This window comes from Enhydra lutris, unplaced genomic scaffold (assembly GCF_002288905.1).
Source record: "Enhydra lutris kenyoni isolate GAN:26980312 unplaced genomic scaffold, ASM228890v2 scaffoldscaffold12, whole genome shotgun sequence".
Classification (NCBI taxonomy): domain Eukaryota; kingdom Metazoa; phylum Chordata; class Mammalia; order Carnivora; family Mustelidae; genus Enhydra; species Enhydra lutris.
This window is the reverse complement of record NW_019154096.1, coordinates 34,748,166-34,763,590: the sequence shown is the minus strand read 5'-3', so window position 1 is coordinate 34,763,590 and position 15,425 is coordinate 34,748,166. Positions and strand designations below refer to the sequence as shown.

Here is a 15,425-nt window from a genome sequence, read left to right as displayed (position 1 = left end):
CTTTTTAAAGATTTTATTTATTTATTTGACAGATAGAGATCACAAGTAGGCAGAGAGGCAGGCAGAGAGAGAGAGAGGAGGAAGCCGGCTCCCTGCCGAGCAGAGAGCCCGACTCGAGGCTCGATCCCAGGACCCTGGGACCATGACCCAAGCCGAAGGCAGAGGCTTTAACCCACTGAGCCACCCAGGTGCCCCTCTACACATATTTTAAAAATGTTTCATCATATGTTTCAAAAATGTTAAAAAGTAGACAGAAGTATATAATAAACCCTGTAACTCATTTCAAAAATGATTAATTCATGGCCAATATGGCCTCATCTTCTAAACTCCAATTGTTTTAAATCCACCTCATGTCATTTCATCCAAACACATACATATATGTACATATACATATATATAATCTTAGACATATACATATATGTGTATGTATCATATATATACCACTGTCTCACCTAAGATTAACAGTACCCTCTTACAGAATCAAATATTGAATAAGTGTTCACATTTTTAATTATTTTACAAATGTTAAAAACAGTTTATAAAGATTTTTTGCTTTGAATTAGTCTTTATTTTTTTTAAAGATTTTATTTATTTATTTGACAGAGAGAGATCACAAGTAGGCAGAGAGGCAGGCAGAGAGAGAGGGAGGAAGCAGGCTCCCCGCTGAGCAGAGAGACCGATGTGGGACTTGATCCCAGGACCCTGAGATCATGACCTGAGCCGAAGGCAGCGGCTTAACCCACTGAGCCACCCAGGCGCCCTTGAATTAGTCTTTAAATTCTACCATTGCAACTGGTTAATACTTCTTTTAAGTGTCTTATTTACTCCATAGATTTCCTTCTTTCTCTTTTTTTCTTTCCCTTCAATATATTTGTTGGAGAAACCAGGTATTTTTTTCCCCTATAGATTTCCCCCATAGTCTTATTTTTATTAGTTTCATCCATGGTTTCACCTAATATATCCCTACATTTTCTGTAAGTCAGTGGTTGGATCTAGAGGGTTTTTTTTTTAAATATTTTATTTATTTATTTGACAGAAAAAGGCATAGCCAGAGAGGGAACACAAGCAGGGGGAATGGGAGAGGGAGAACAGGCTTCCCGCTGAGCAGGGATCCCGATGCTGGGCTCAGTCCCAGGACGCTGGGATTATGACTTCAGCTGAAGGCAGACTCAGCCACCCAGGCGCCCCAGGATCTAGAGGTTTAATCAGAATCAGGTTCATAGTTTGTTAACCAGGACGGATTCATAGGTGGTATACATTCCTCCACCAGGAAGCATGTGATCTTTGGTTGTCTCTCATTTACTGATGTTAGCACCTGTTAATAATCAATGCCTCGGTTTATTAATTCATTTGGAGTCACAGAATGATGATATTCTGTCAGTTCCTTCCCACTTGCCAGCTGGTGCCCTCAAAATCAAACAAATGAAAACCTTCCTTAACCTACTATTTGGAGACCCGTTGGTAGAGAAGATAAAAACAGACAAAAAACGCCACCAAAAAAGCCCCAAACAAAACAAAACAAAAAACAAAAACGAAAAAATAAGATAAAAGCTTGGTTGTTTCTCTCTATTAACTAGTTCTTAAAAATAATGAGTTGATTCACAAGCATCCTGCAGTGGTAAACAATACATGTTGAGGGTTTTCTTTTTGTTATTATAGATTTATGGATTTTTAACATGTCTGATGTATTTTAATCGATTACAATTATTAAACATATTAGTGCTTGAATTGTCTGATATTTGGCCAGTTGGTTTCCGACTCTGTTGAGGCTTTGGCTCCAAGCTGCCTCATGAGTACTCCTGATGGGCCCTTATAGTCTCCTAGTTTCCTCACTGTCCATGATCAAAATGCTGTAGGCTCTTCTCATATGCTTGTATAACTATATACTAGACTTAGAATTAGCTATTTCACCAAGGACCCTGTTTTATGTTTTATCCTGTTGTTGGTTTGTTTTTAGTGAAAAAAAAAAAAGATGTAAACCATGTGGAATAACGTGTTCTACTTGATATTTTCAAGTGAATATGACATATGTAAGGTATTCTATAACATAAAACTTCAACTTTGTGAAAGAAATACACACACACACACACACACACACACACACAGTCAGAAAGATAAGCCTGAGAGGACAAAGGAAAAATTCCTAAATGTAAACATAGATTTTCTGTGTAGATTAATGATTAGCAATGATTTTCATTTTCATATTTAGAAGGATCTATATTTTACAATAAGCATATGACACTTCAAGAAAAAACTATAAACTGAAGAATTAGAGTTCAGGTTTTGTGGGAAGGGTTTTCTATTACGGCAAAGAAAATTATTGTAACAACTCCTGTTAAATCCTATAGGCTGTCTCTGAAAGAACAATAAGCACGAATTGGCTAATATTTGCAAGGCACTTTAAAAGTAATAGGTCTGTGTGGCATTATTCCATTTAGTTTATGACGTATTAATAATGCATTTTATTTATCTGGCATTTGAAGTAGAGTTTAATGAATTAATAAACATAATACCCAATCATGTTTAATGAAGATCTTTCAAATGACTCATCTAAATGAGCCTGTTATAATTTTATAATAATTATATTTATCACTTTTTTATTGCATTCGTTCCTTGAAAGTATTTTATAAGCATCCAGTTGGTTAATGCTTAACACATTCATCTTCAGGTAAAATGGATACAAGGTATCCTTGTTCTATTTTTACTAATAGTCCAGTCTAGCCCAAAGTCAAGCTGAAAAATCTGCTTTTGTCCAGTTCCTGGAGAAAACTTGCTATTCTTTGATTGCAGATTTGAGTTCAGGATAGAACGTTAGTAGGGTTCAGAAAGTGATCCTCAGAAACACCGCAGGCATCCAGCGTTTAACGTGTTCTTTACAAATGATTCATCACTACAATTCTAACGTTTTAGTAATCACAAGTATTTTTGTTTTAATTGAAGTAGAGCTGACGCACAGTATTATATTAGTTTCAGATATCTCTTCTACTGGATGAAACGACCACAGCTCTTTTAGCCATTGTCATGAAATTTCTACATCTGAGAAAAGTCTTAGATAGCGGGAGGGTTCCAAAATGATAAGATGATCATGGTTTCTCTGATTTTTCAATGGGAGGGCTAAAAAGTCCAGAACTTCGGGCAGCTTTGAATAATTTCACCAAAATTCATAGAAACATATCATCCCGTATCATTTCAGCTAAATATCCCATTGGCTTTCTACAACAGTTGCAACTGGCCAAGTATGGTGGTGATGGCTTCACAATCATCAGATGGCTCTTTGGATGGGTAAATGGTACCCTGTTCTTAATTTAAAGTCTTCATACATAGACACTGAGTACCTTATTCAATTTGACCTTTTCATGTAAAAACAACAGAATTCAAGGGAACAGTCCAAAATAAAATATTTCACTTTGACAGCCTTGCCAGGATAGTGGTTGTATGACAGTGTTTTGTTTTTTGTTTTTTTGTTTTTTTTTAATCTGAATTCAGGAATCCCTTAGAGTGTGATTTTGGATATTCAGATCTCAGGTGTCTGGCAAGAAGACATCTGCAGCAATGGATGAGATCCAGTCCTCGCCATAATTTGGGAATACCAGCTGGGGCATTAGTCACAATTCATTTCAGCCTTCAGGTCAGACTGGGCAAATGCAAGCCTGTGTTAATAATAATTTCCTTTAAGAGTGAGCATTTTAAGAGAGAACCAAAATATTTCTGAGGACATGGTGCAATAGATTGTTTTATTTTTCATGAGAGTACTTAGATTCAAAACAGAACCAAACTCTCAGATTAAGTCCATCCAATTGTTTTATGCTTATAATAATTCCAAATCTCCAATCAAAATGTAACATGTTGAATAATCAATTTCACCTTGAACATGGTGTGGAAAATGGGTGTGTTGCTACTATTAACCTTTATGAAGAAACTGTATTGACAGCATCTGTAGCCAGGGCATTTCATCCAGGAAAAGCACTTGTAATGTGATGCATGCACTAAATTGAGCATTGTCTTTTCCTTGTCTTGTCTAGTTTCAGTTTACAATTTTAAAACAACTCTAAACTTATAGGACAGTTGCCAGTATACTACAAAGAATGTTTTCTCTTGGCAGTTTTGAGAATGAGCTGCTGACATATTCCTCCACCGGCTGGCCTCAAGTACTTACTGCATATTCCCTACAGACAAGGGCATTTTCATACAAGACTATAAAACACAAATTAGCAAATTTAATTAAATTTGCTACATTGCTATCATCTAATTCTTAGACATCATTCAAATATTAGCAATTGTCACAATAATGTCCTTTGTTTAAAAAAAAAAAAAGTCAGAATGAATCATTGCACTTAGGTTTCCTAGCTCTCGTTTTCTGCTGTCTGGACATTTCTTCAGTCTTTCCTTGACCTTCATGACTTTGGCACTTATCAAGATCACAGGCCAGTTTGCTTTGCTGAACATTTCTCAGTGTGCTTTTTCCTGATAGTCCCTTATGATTAGATTCAGATCATGCATTACAGATGGGTGTCCCATTCTTCTGATTCCATCTTACAGGGTGCTGAATAGTTTGGTTTGTCCCATCACTAGTGACGTCCATAATGATTACTTACTTAAAATAGCTCAGGACATGCTTCTCCACTGTAAATTTACTCTCTCCTTTGGTAATTAACAAGTATTTTGTGGGAGGAAAAAAGTATTTTGTGAAAAGCCACTCTGAAACTATGCAAATACTCTGTTTCTCATCAAATGCTTATATCACTCATGTATTTATTTATATCAAAATAGATTTTTCCTATTTTATTCAATGAACCATTATTATTACTATCATTTTCATTACAATGTTCAATTTGTCCCAAATTCAGTCAAATTTGTCTGTCTTTTAATGTATCCTCATCATTCTTTAAGAAAATCCTTGTTTTTTTATACAAAAAGACATTTTAGGCTTTTCTAATACTTTTATTGCTCCAGTCCTGTCTGGAATCAACCATTCCCCCAAGGCACTCTGGTTTCTTTTGGAGGAGAATGATTTTTAGAAGCCAAGATCTGGAGAGTCACTGCTCCTAGACTCTCGCAGTTGATAGAACTGAGATATGATAGAACTGGGAATGAACACACACACACGACATATACATGCATATACATGCACACATGTAATATGGATATATATATATTTCCATATATATATAGTTATATATAACTATATACATATAACTATGAGTCCAGATCAATAGCTCCAATTCCAGTCCTACACCACAAGCTTCATCTTATTTTCCTCCTTTCTCTTATTTGAAACAATCTTCTCTTACAGTAAGAAACATAGCTCCTATCACCCTTAATATATTTATTCAAGGATCAATCTTCCTATATATAACCAATCGTCCATTGTTGCCATGATCTCCTTCCCCTGAAATATGATGATTCTCTTACTCTGCCTGAACGCTGATATTCTGTACCAAGCGACCCCATATCTGGACACCTCCTCACCCACTTTCTCTCTGACATCTTATACCAGGAGACCCTCCCTGCTGCATGGACTCTTTCTTCTCACTTGTGCTCCAAAACACAAGTCTATTTTACTGTATTCCCTACCTCCAGCTATTCTGGGCAGCGACACACACTTTGTCCTGTTCCACCTTACGGCTTCAGGATGGAATTGCTTGAGAAAGAAAGGGGAAGGGAAGAAAAATCTTACTTTTATTTTGCAATGCTCATACTGTTATACTACAAGTGATAGTACATAACTTAGTCTGTTGTATCAAGATGACAGTTTTTACTCCGGATGTGTGTGTGTCATACATGTATGGAACAAGTGAGAAAGTATAAGGATCAATAAAGTTACCCAAGAAGGAACATTTCCCCCCCAAAAAGTCAGATCATGAACCACCCCAGCCTAACAAAAAGTGTTTTTTGTTTATTTGTTTTGTTGTTTGTTGTTGTTGTTTTTCTCAGCCACCTCAGAAGACAAGAATATGTTCCTTTTCAGGGAATGGGAAATATCCTAACAACTCCAGCATGGGCATACATTTCTACAGAATCCAAAGATAATAAAAGAAGCTAAGAAGGACAAGAGATCTTGAATTTTGCATCACTGTAGCTTGAAAAATTTAGTCAAGTTTGAGTTATTAGATGATGAGGAGAGAAAGACTTTCAAAAAAGTATGAGTTATGGGACACCTGGGTGGCTCAGTGGGTTAAAGCCTCTGCCTTCAGCTCAGGTCATGATCCCAGGGTTCTGGTATCGAGCCCCACATCGGGTTCTCTGCTCTGTGGGGAGCCTGCTTCCTCCTCTCTCTCTCTCTGCCTGCCTCTCTGCCTACTTGTGATCTCTGTCAAATGAATAAATAAAATCTTCTTTAAAAAAAGTATGAGTTATGACACAAGGAAAACAAGATAGAATAGAATCTTGGAACAGAGAATAGAAGAGGACAAATCAAAACCACAGCAAGATAACCCAGAGAGATTAATGTTTGATGTACTCTTCTAGCCTTTTTCCTAACTAAGATTCATGTCTCTGAATGGCTTGGGTGTGTTGCATATAAAGTCATATGGGTTCTGGTTTTTTCAAGTATTTTCACATAATGATCTTATGATAATCTTGACAAATTCCAAGAATATAAACATTTTTTTTTCTAATCAGGTCAAGAAAAAACATCTAGATCAATTCAAACCAACCCATACACCTTGTAGCTCTCCCAGGACCCCAGTGAGCACATTGAAATGGACTTCATCCTTTTTCTTCATGCCAACCCACATTTACAGAGAAGCATCTCTGATTGCTTCTCTTGTCTTTCATCTCCTACAATTTATAACAATGTAACATTATCACATGCAACACTCTATGTACCCTCCATCTGTTCTGCGTATTGAAGACAAATGATTAATTAAAGATGTGTTGATTAACAAATGTGAAATATGTACTGTTATCATTTAGTGCTTCCTTACACTTTCACCAAAGTACTTTCTACTAATCAACATTTGACCTTCCTTTAGGACAGAGTATCAGGCTGATTTCTGCCATACTTCCTGGTGCTTTTCTTTAAATAAGTGGTTTCATTGGAAGGGATGCATTGATTCTCTTGTGGGTCCACTTCATGACTGTCTAAAAATATCAAAGAAGTCTATTCTACTTGAAATTTTTTATGTGCATCCCCCAATTTACTGAAATTAGACATGCTACTTTTAATCATCTATAAATATGTGAAAATCACAAAAAGAATAATCAAGGAACTACATGATTTTTAGTATGTAATACATAATAATACTTATTATACTCCATATATAAACATACTTGTACATATATTTTTCAAGCTTTGCTCTGTGTCTTGTTCTTCCATTCCTCCTCTCCCCATCCCACTTTAAATTGATCAGCCCCATCATGACTGAACACCATCTCTAAAGGGAAAACAAATCAAAACAAAACAAAACACCTCTACCATTACCTTAAGCATGGCTAATTCTTGGGAAAATTCTTCTATAATTTGGAAGGATTTATCCAACTCCTGGTCCAGTACTCAGATGAGCCAACACCAAGCAGCCTCACTGTTAATGCCTCATTGATCAAGTGGATTTTATGACCCATTCTCTATTTCTGCCCAAGTTCTGATCCCTGAAATACGCTTTGTAAACACTGTATCTTTCTTAATAATCTAACTGGAAATCCAGGATGTTTTTCAAGGTTTGGGCTCTTGCACTTTTCTTGCTTTTTTTTTTTTTTTTTTTTGCCCCACAATTTAAGGCAACACTTATTAAAGTGTATTTGGCTGAATTAAGCTTATGAGCTTCCCTGTGGGCTTGCCCTATGGTCAAGTGAGCTTAGGAAACACTGACCACCTCAAACTCCTTTTGGGAATTCATAGTACGTATTAGTTAATGTTAACAACTTGTAATAGCCCTTCTCCCAACCTTGGCTGTAACCTCCATTTTCCTAAAAACATCTTTCTGTGGAAAGAATTCTCCATGGAACAGACTCTGGATAAGCTGGTTTAATGTTTTACACCTTTGTAAATACCAGCCTGCTGGCACACTCCTGATGCTTACATATTTAAATGTTTCCATCTTCAAATTCCTAGGTCACACTTCAAACCATGTTGGACCTCACTAATACCAATTCTGTTGATAAAATCTATCTATTCCTTCTCTTCTCACTGTCTAATTAATGGTTAATGTTGTTACAGTTGTCTGCTTTTTCACTTTCCCAAATCTATTAGAATATTCGAGTTTTGAGTTAGGTTCCTGCACTGGTCCATTGATTTGTGTCTATGTCATACAACTTACTCTACAGGATAAAGTGACAGACTCCACTAGTTAGTACCCAAGGGCCAATCCCTCTACTTGTTTGCTAACAGAACCTTGCTTTTGTTTCTGATGATACTGGACCCAGTCCAGATATGATTAATGACTGCTTTAAAACAATCTTGGAAATTCAATGTCAAGCACTTACTTTCCTACTACTTTTCACCATTTAAGTATATTTACATGACCCATTTCTAGCAAATGCACTGGAAGAAGTCTTCTGGGGGACAGCGAGAAAATAAATTTCTCCTAAGTAAAGGAAACCCCTTCTACCTAGGTCTTTTTCCCTCTTCCTTAAACATGGTTATATAATGATGAAATGCTTATAGTTGCAATAGCTACCCAATGACCATGAGTTGACAAGACTGTGGGTGGCAGAGTGGAAAGATAGAACGAGCTTGGAACCTGATGACATTAATAAGCCACTGTGTCAAAGATGAAATCACCTATGTCTTAACTACAGGTTTTCTTCTACTGCAGCAAAAGTATTCCTAACTTGTGTAAGTTGTCACTCGTGCTGCTGTCACAATAGCTTGCAAAAAGTAAGAGCTGAATTCATCGGCAGTGAGTGAATCCAGTCATAATCACCAAGAAGAGAAGTAAAGCAAGAGATTCAACAAATAAATAAAAACAATGTAAGTGGATAAGGGCAGATGACTTCCATTAGTATGATTCAAAAGTATTTGGGGGAAACTAAAAGGGGCCACCCACTCCACTAATTGCTTGATTCGAAAGAAAACAACAATACAACACAGGCTCTCTCTTTCTGAGAAGCTCACCACCTGACACAAAAGAGCACAGAGGAGAAAACAGTAATATAGGAGTCATTATAAAGAAATTCTTTTCACCAGGAATAAGTTCAGAGAGAGTCACAAAGACAGGATAATTGAACTGATCCTTGAAACATGAGTGTTTTTAGTAAGAGAAATTCTGATATTAAGGAGGACTAGACATTGAAAAGAGCACTTCAGACCAAAGGAGGCACACGGAGGCATATAATCTGTGACTTCTTCAGGTAGTAGCAGGTACCTTTAAGAAAGGCTCTGCATGTCTTCTCTAACTCAATGTGGGCAGAGTTGATTTCTAACTCCCTGAATCACGAGCTTCATTGCATACTATATGCCCAGAGGCCACTTTTCATCAACGTACGTTCCTTTGGTTTTTAACTTGGAGCTTCACTATGCAGACTAATAGCACATGAGAGGAAACACACATTGAAATATTTAGGAGTAAATGATCACTGGTGGATTGGACAAAAAGTTGCATATTGAACAACTGATTAATTGATAGAATGCAACGGATAAAGTAAATGGGGTAAAATGTTAGCTGCATCTGGGCAAGAATATGTGAGATCTTTGAAATGCTTTATTTTTGTACCTTTTCAGTAAGTCTGAAATTATTTCCAAAGCACAAGTAAAAAACCATCATGACAAAACAAAACAAAACCCTGGGCACTGTCAGGGCTGCATGGAACTATCCTGTCTTAAGAAAATATGAAACTCTGAGCCAATGTGGAAATCACCATTAGCTGTTAATCAGACTAGCCGTAAAGACTAAAGAACAAGCTGAAGGCATTTGGTGATAACGCACAGTCAAATGGGATCGAAAGCTGAAGGGAAATTAGGCATAATTTTTTAAACATCTCAAAGATGATGTAAATCCCATCATTACTTTGAGATTGGGGAGGACTCATACCCAAAAAGGTTTATGTACAGAGAACACGTAGGGGTGGAAGTGGAATCCTGAAGTAGAACCAAGTGTTCTCATGTGCTCACAAACAGACACTGGGCATGGCAGATGCAGCAACCCAGAATCTTCCAGGAAACCCGAGGAGCCAGCTGGACCATATTTAGAAAGAATCACAGTCATCTAGCAGGAGAGCTCTCCTGCATCTGTGGAATTTGAATTGGTGTCTGTCACATCGATTAACGACATTTCTTAGTCAATGCTGCTGTGGAGACATTTATACGTCCCTCTCTCATTAGGGAGTCAGGAGGATTAATTAGCAGCTTTCTGTAAAGTGCTATATGTTCTCTTTCTCGAGAGACAGATTAATGACGGACTCCCAGAATTTATCCTGAAGGGAAGGTTATAGTAACTACCAAAATCTGGCCTCAGGGAGGTGCTAAAAAGTCATGCACTGTATTTGCTTATCTGAAAGCAATTGGAAAATTCATCATAACATATTACATTGAAACCCTGTTTATTTTCATACTCAATATTTCCATCACTAGTAGAATAATTTAAAGAATAAGAAAAAACGTGCTTTGTGAACAAAGACACAGTATTTAGGTTTTTTTGTTTGTTTGTTTGTTTTAATAGTAAGCATATGGAAGCAAACCTCATTGTCAACAGGAAGATGGGAGAATAAATTAATGTGTATCTAGTTAAGGAACAGTATATAGGTACTAAAATTGTATTTTTAAAGGGCTTATAATAATCAAGGGAAAATTTTTGGATGCATGTGACGATTAAATATGAAATTGACCCTTAAAATTATTTTCAACTAAAATTTCTTGCTTTGAAAATAAATACTGGAAGAAAATAGTCCAAGTGTGAACAGTAGTTCTGTTTGGGTGCTATAACTGACATATCATCTTTCTAGCTTATGATCCAAGTGTCCTCATGAATTATTCCCATATATCTGTTAAGAAAAGAAAAACAGAGCAATGTGAAAGCCTTCCACTCTGTCTCTGCCTGCCCACAGGAGTCTGGCTACACATCCCTACATTGAAAATATCTTCACATTGATACTATTCCTTACAATTACAATTACTTCTTCATTTGTTTTTCTCTAATTTTTTTTTTTTTTTTGCTATCTTGCCCCTTTCGTTTTCTTTTTTATTTATTCTTATTCCTAATTAATTTCAGAATTCAAATCTTTTTCTTGTATTGGCTTTTAGTCCTAGGAGCCTCAATGCCATACATCCCACCTGGATTGTGGTTTGGTCGTTAACAGCACCCCTCACCCCACCCTCATTTATTGCTGGTGAAGAAGATGAGCTGTGGCTCCTGTTCTGTGCATTCCCTCTGGTGTCATCCTCCTGGAACCATTAAAAAACCCTTCCTCAATAGGGACTTCTGCTTACAAACCCTTCCCCCCATTTCTCTTCACCTCTCAAGAGAGAAAATAAGGTTGAGACTGCCCAGGAGGCAAAGCCATTCTTGATAAAATCCTTTGGTTCTGTTTTCTGTCCCCATTATCAAGCCTATCTTTGAGCACTCACTCAATTTTCAATGTGATTAGTCACACATACATCTTTACTTCTTCCAGCTTTGAGGGCCTATAATACAATGAATGGAATCAGGGTAGAGAGGAACTTTTGAAACCATATGTAGTTAAATTCCTTAATCTGAATGGGGACGCTCTTTGCAACATACTCACCCAGGGATTGCACTGGGATTGCAACTAATCAACCCCAGCATTCCTCAGTAGTAAGAAGGTCATTACTTCTTCTGGATGCCCATTTGTGGGCAGCTTGCTTGTCAAGTTCTATTTATAGACAGACCTAAAGACTTCTGTTCCTCTGGTATCTTTTGCTCACTGGTGAATGTTTCATTTAAGAAATTACTTTTACAACACTGTTTCTTTCGCACTGACCAGATTGGTGTCTACATTTTTGCAGATTGTAACCATTCATACAAGTTAAGTAATTGTTTTCAGAAGATAACATTAAAATGCAGGCATTATTCACTTTGTTATATTTTCATCTCCAATTTCCTAAAATCTGGACTATGAAAACGTACTCAATTCATTGCAATCATGTGAATCCCTTAATGGACTATGGGGAGAGTAGTAGATATTTTCATTTTTCATAAAGTTCAAATGTGGGAAGCAATTTTATAGGTTTATTGTCCTTTTGAGCTCCCATTTAACATTCCCAGAAAAAAGCTGCACAGCCTGTAAGAATCCCTTGAGCATTCCTCTTTAATGTTAGTATGCATGCTAAATGCTTTATCTTTCAGTATTTTTATTCTTACCAAATCTAAAAGAGAGACATTATTGTCCTCATTTAACATTTGAAGGAGTGAATTTCAGAGAGGCTAAGCAGCTAAATATCCTAGGAAGACGGCAGCAGAACCAGGATCCCAGCTCAGTACCAAATGTTCTAAATAGGATTCCAACACTCTACGTGACAATTTTTTATTCTTAGTATCTGGTTAGATCTTTCCCTCATTTCTCCTGCACAAAATAAGTCTAATCCTCCTTCATAAAAGGATCTGTCCAAATCATTGAATGTAGTGGTAAATAATGTCCCCAAGATTCATTTGTGCTTTCATTTCTTTTAACCATCCCTTCAAATGACACGGCGTCCAGTCCCTTGTCAGCACGGCATCGTCAATTCTGAGTGCTGCCCAGAAGTGTGCATATAACTCAATAACGTTACACCTGAGTTTGAACAGTATGGCTGTGGAATCACTATGTTTTTCCTTGAAATAAAGGCAACATCCCAACTTAGCTCTAGGCAGTGGCATCACCAGAGGGTGAGGAGAAGTCAAGAGGGACCCCATCCTACTTGGGCTATGATTATCCTTAGATAATCTAGAAGTGAGTGTTGAGTCAAGGTTTGAATGATGGGAGAAATTTAACAATTATGGGGGAGGAAGGGATGAGTGTGAGCATTCACATGGCCTTTGTGTGAGAACAATTGTAAGAGTAGGGCACTGTCTATGGGCCTCTCTGGAGAAGAAAGGTAAATTTTGTGACTGCTCTGGTAAAGAGACTTAAAAAGATTCTTTCAGTATGGAGTAATTTGAACATAGGATAAAGTTTATCATTTTGATCCCCCAAAATTGTTCATCTTCCTTCAAATTGTGCTTGTTTCCAGTGTATTACTTTTTTTTTATTCATTTGATTTTTTTCTAAAGCAAAAATAAGGCAATGTAATTTTTCCCTGTCCTTCCTTTCACACTGTTGACTGCATGCAGTCAAGATCCTAATTACAACCACCTAATTTAAATGCCAAGTTTGCCCTGAAATAGATTCCCAGTAATTTTGCAAAATTACTACTGGGCATGGAAGATGCAAAAGATATGCTCAAATAACCGGTATTTTGCTTAAAGTGATTTAAATGGAGAACAGGCATTTTCAGCCTCCATGCCTTGCAGATTGCTTTGAGTGTGTGCAGGAGGGTAACCCTGGCTAGAAGTACATTGATGGTGGCAACGCCCAGCTCTGATGGCAGAGTCAAAAAGGACTCTTGTCAGAGGCAGCCTGTTTATACTATAATCACTGTGGGGTTATTTAAACCATAATGAATAGCAATATGATTAAAAAGTAATTAAACCAATCTATGAATAGTCTTCTGTCTTCCTCAAGGCAGGTGATAATGAAAGTAGATGTATGGAAAGGAGCAGGTCTGAGCAGTAGGGGGATATGCCAGGGAACTAGGACAGCTGATTTCAACAGGTCAGCTTTGAGTCTGATAGAGGAAGACTTCCCAGTCTTGGAAGAACCTGGCAGAAAAGAGGGCTAAAGGGATAGGAATGCGCAGACCTCCACTACGGACTACCATGAGTCAGAAATTGGATGATGTCAAGTCAACTGAAGGATATCAAATTCAATATCCTGGGAATTAATGGATTTAGAAATTATTCTGTGTATTGGATGGGATGGAGAGGTAACTCAAGTATTGGATGGAAGTAAGGGTCAGGCTAAAAACTATTTCTAATATACCCTATAAATCTTCTAATCTACGATTTTTAAGTTAATGCTTTTTACTCAACTGACACTTATAACCCAGAGTTTACTAAATGACCCACATGCATAGGGAGGTTTCCTTATTCTTGCTGTCTGCACACTCTCTCTGGCAATGATGGAGTCTGTGGGTGACTGTAGAAGTTCAGACCACTGATCAGCTTCAAAACACCCTCCATGGTCACTACGTAAGCCTCTCCTGGGCTCTACCATTCCCCAGGAAATCTCTAATCAAATGAGAGATACTGATGGATCATCTACAACAAAGACCTCCTTTCCAAATAGCTGACTCACAGTACGATTCCAGTCAGCCAAACACTGATGGTGAGGCTAAGTGAACCAGTGATGAGGGTCCTTGCATATAGGTCCCATCAGCCTTAGTGATGCTAGTGCCCCACCTTCACAGATCATCACAGATTCAGCTCTATTACCAAGAGCGATCTTTGTAATAGGAGGCCAGCAAATGGCAGAATGTAGAGTCCAATTAGCCTCGCAATGGTGTTTATTACGTATCAGGAAGCCCATAATTTCCAATGCATGTTTGACAACTAATACTTTCTCTCTCTTTCTTATCTTCTGGGTCCAAACATATCACAGTAAGGAAACTGTCCCCTTTTGCATCATAGCTGTGCAGCAGTGATGACACATTTCACCATTTATACATATTGTGACCCCATTAACCAACATTCAGTATGTTTCCCTCTTTAATTTGGAAATGCTTTTTGACATGTTGCACATCTGCCACCAACTCAGATAAGACTGAGGAGAAATGACTGGGTCAGCAGTGCATGAAATCTAATTGAATGGCTCAGAACTCTTCCATTTTCATCTGTTCTGCTTTGCAAAGACCAGACAGATGGAAAACAAGGATGGAGGCTGAAATTCTCAGTCTCTGAAGTGCCCAAGCAAAAGCTGGGCCCTGTGTTAAGAAGGATTGCCTCATACTAAATGCCTGCTTCCAAGGATGCAATGCCATATTTTACAACAATTATTTTTAAATACTCGCCTTTCTGCATTCGTATGAAAGTCATATTTGTTAAACACTCACATAAACCAACTTGGCATAGGACAGTTATTTATGTACTTAATTGAACTCTGGACAATAAAGACAGTGCTCTTTGTTGCAAATGGTTATTCATGATTTGGGATAAATCATTTTTTTTTTCAATCTAAAGAAATATGGCAAATGGAAATGGGCCTGGGGTAGCGTCACATACCATACGAGCCTCTTTTCTACCGCTTAGTAGGAAGAGGAGGAGAAGTTAGATTTGAGAGCCCTGTGCTCCTTATCCATAAGTGGGCATAGTAACACTTTTAAAATGGGGTTGTTGGAGGATTAGAGGAGGCCAATGCTGCAAAGCAACAGATACACTATCCAGACTGTGTTGCCAGCATTTGCACATGCAGTTTCTGGTCTATCCAGAGTGAGAAAGATCTTTAATGTCCTCTGA

General features: G+C 37.6%; 1 protein-coding gene across 3 annotated transcripts in view; it reads right to left on the bottom strand.

Annotated features, from left to right (window-relative positions):
- Positions 1-15,425, bottom strand: part of LOC111145254 (neuregulin 3) — a 1,048,204-nt gene that overhangs the window by 326,240 nt on the left and 706,539 nt on the right. The gene's annotated exons all lie outside the window — the stretch shown is intronic.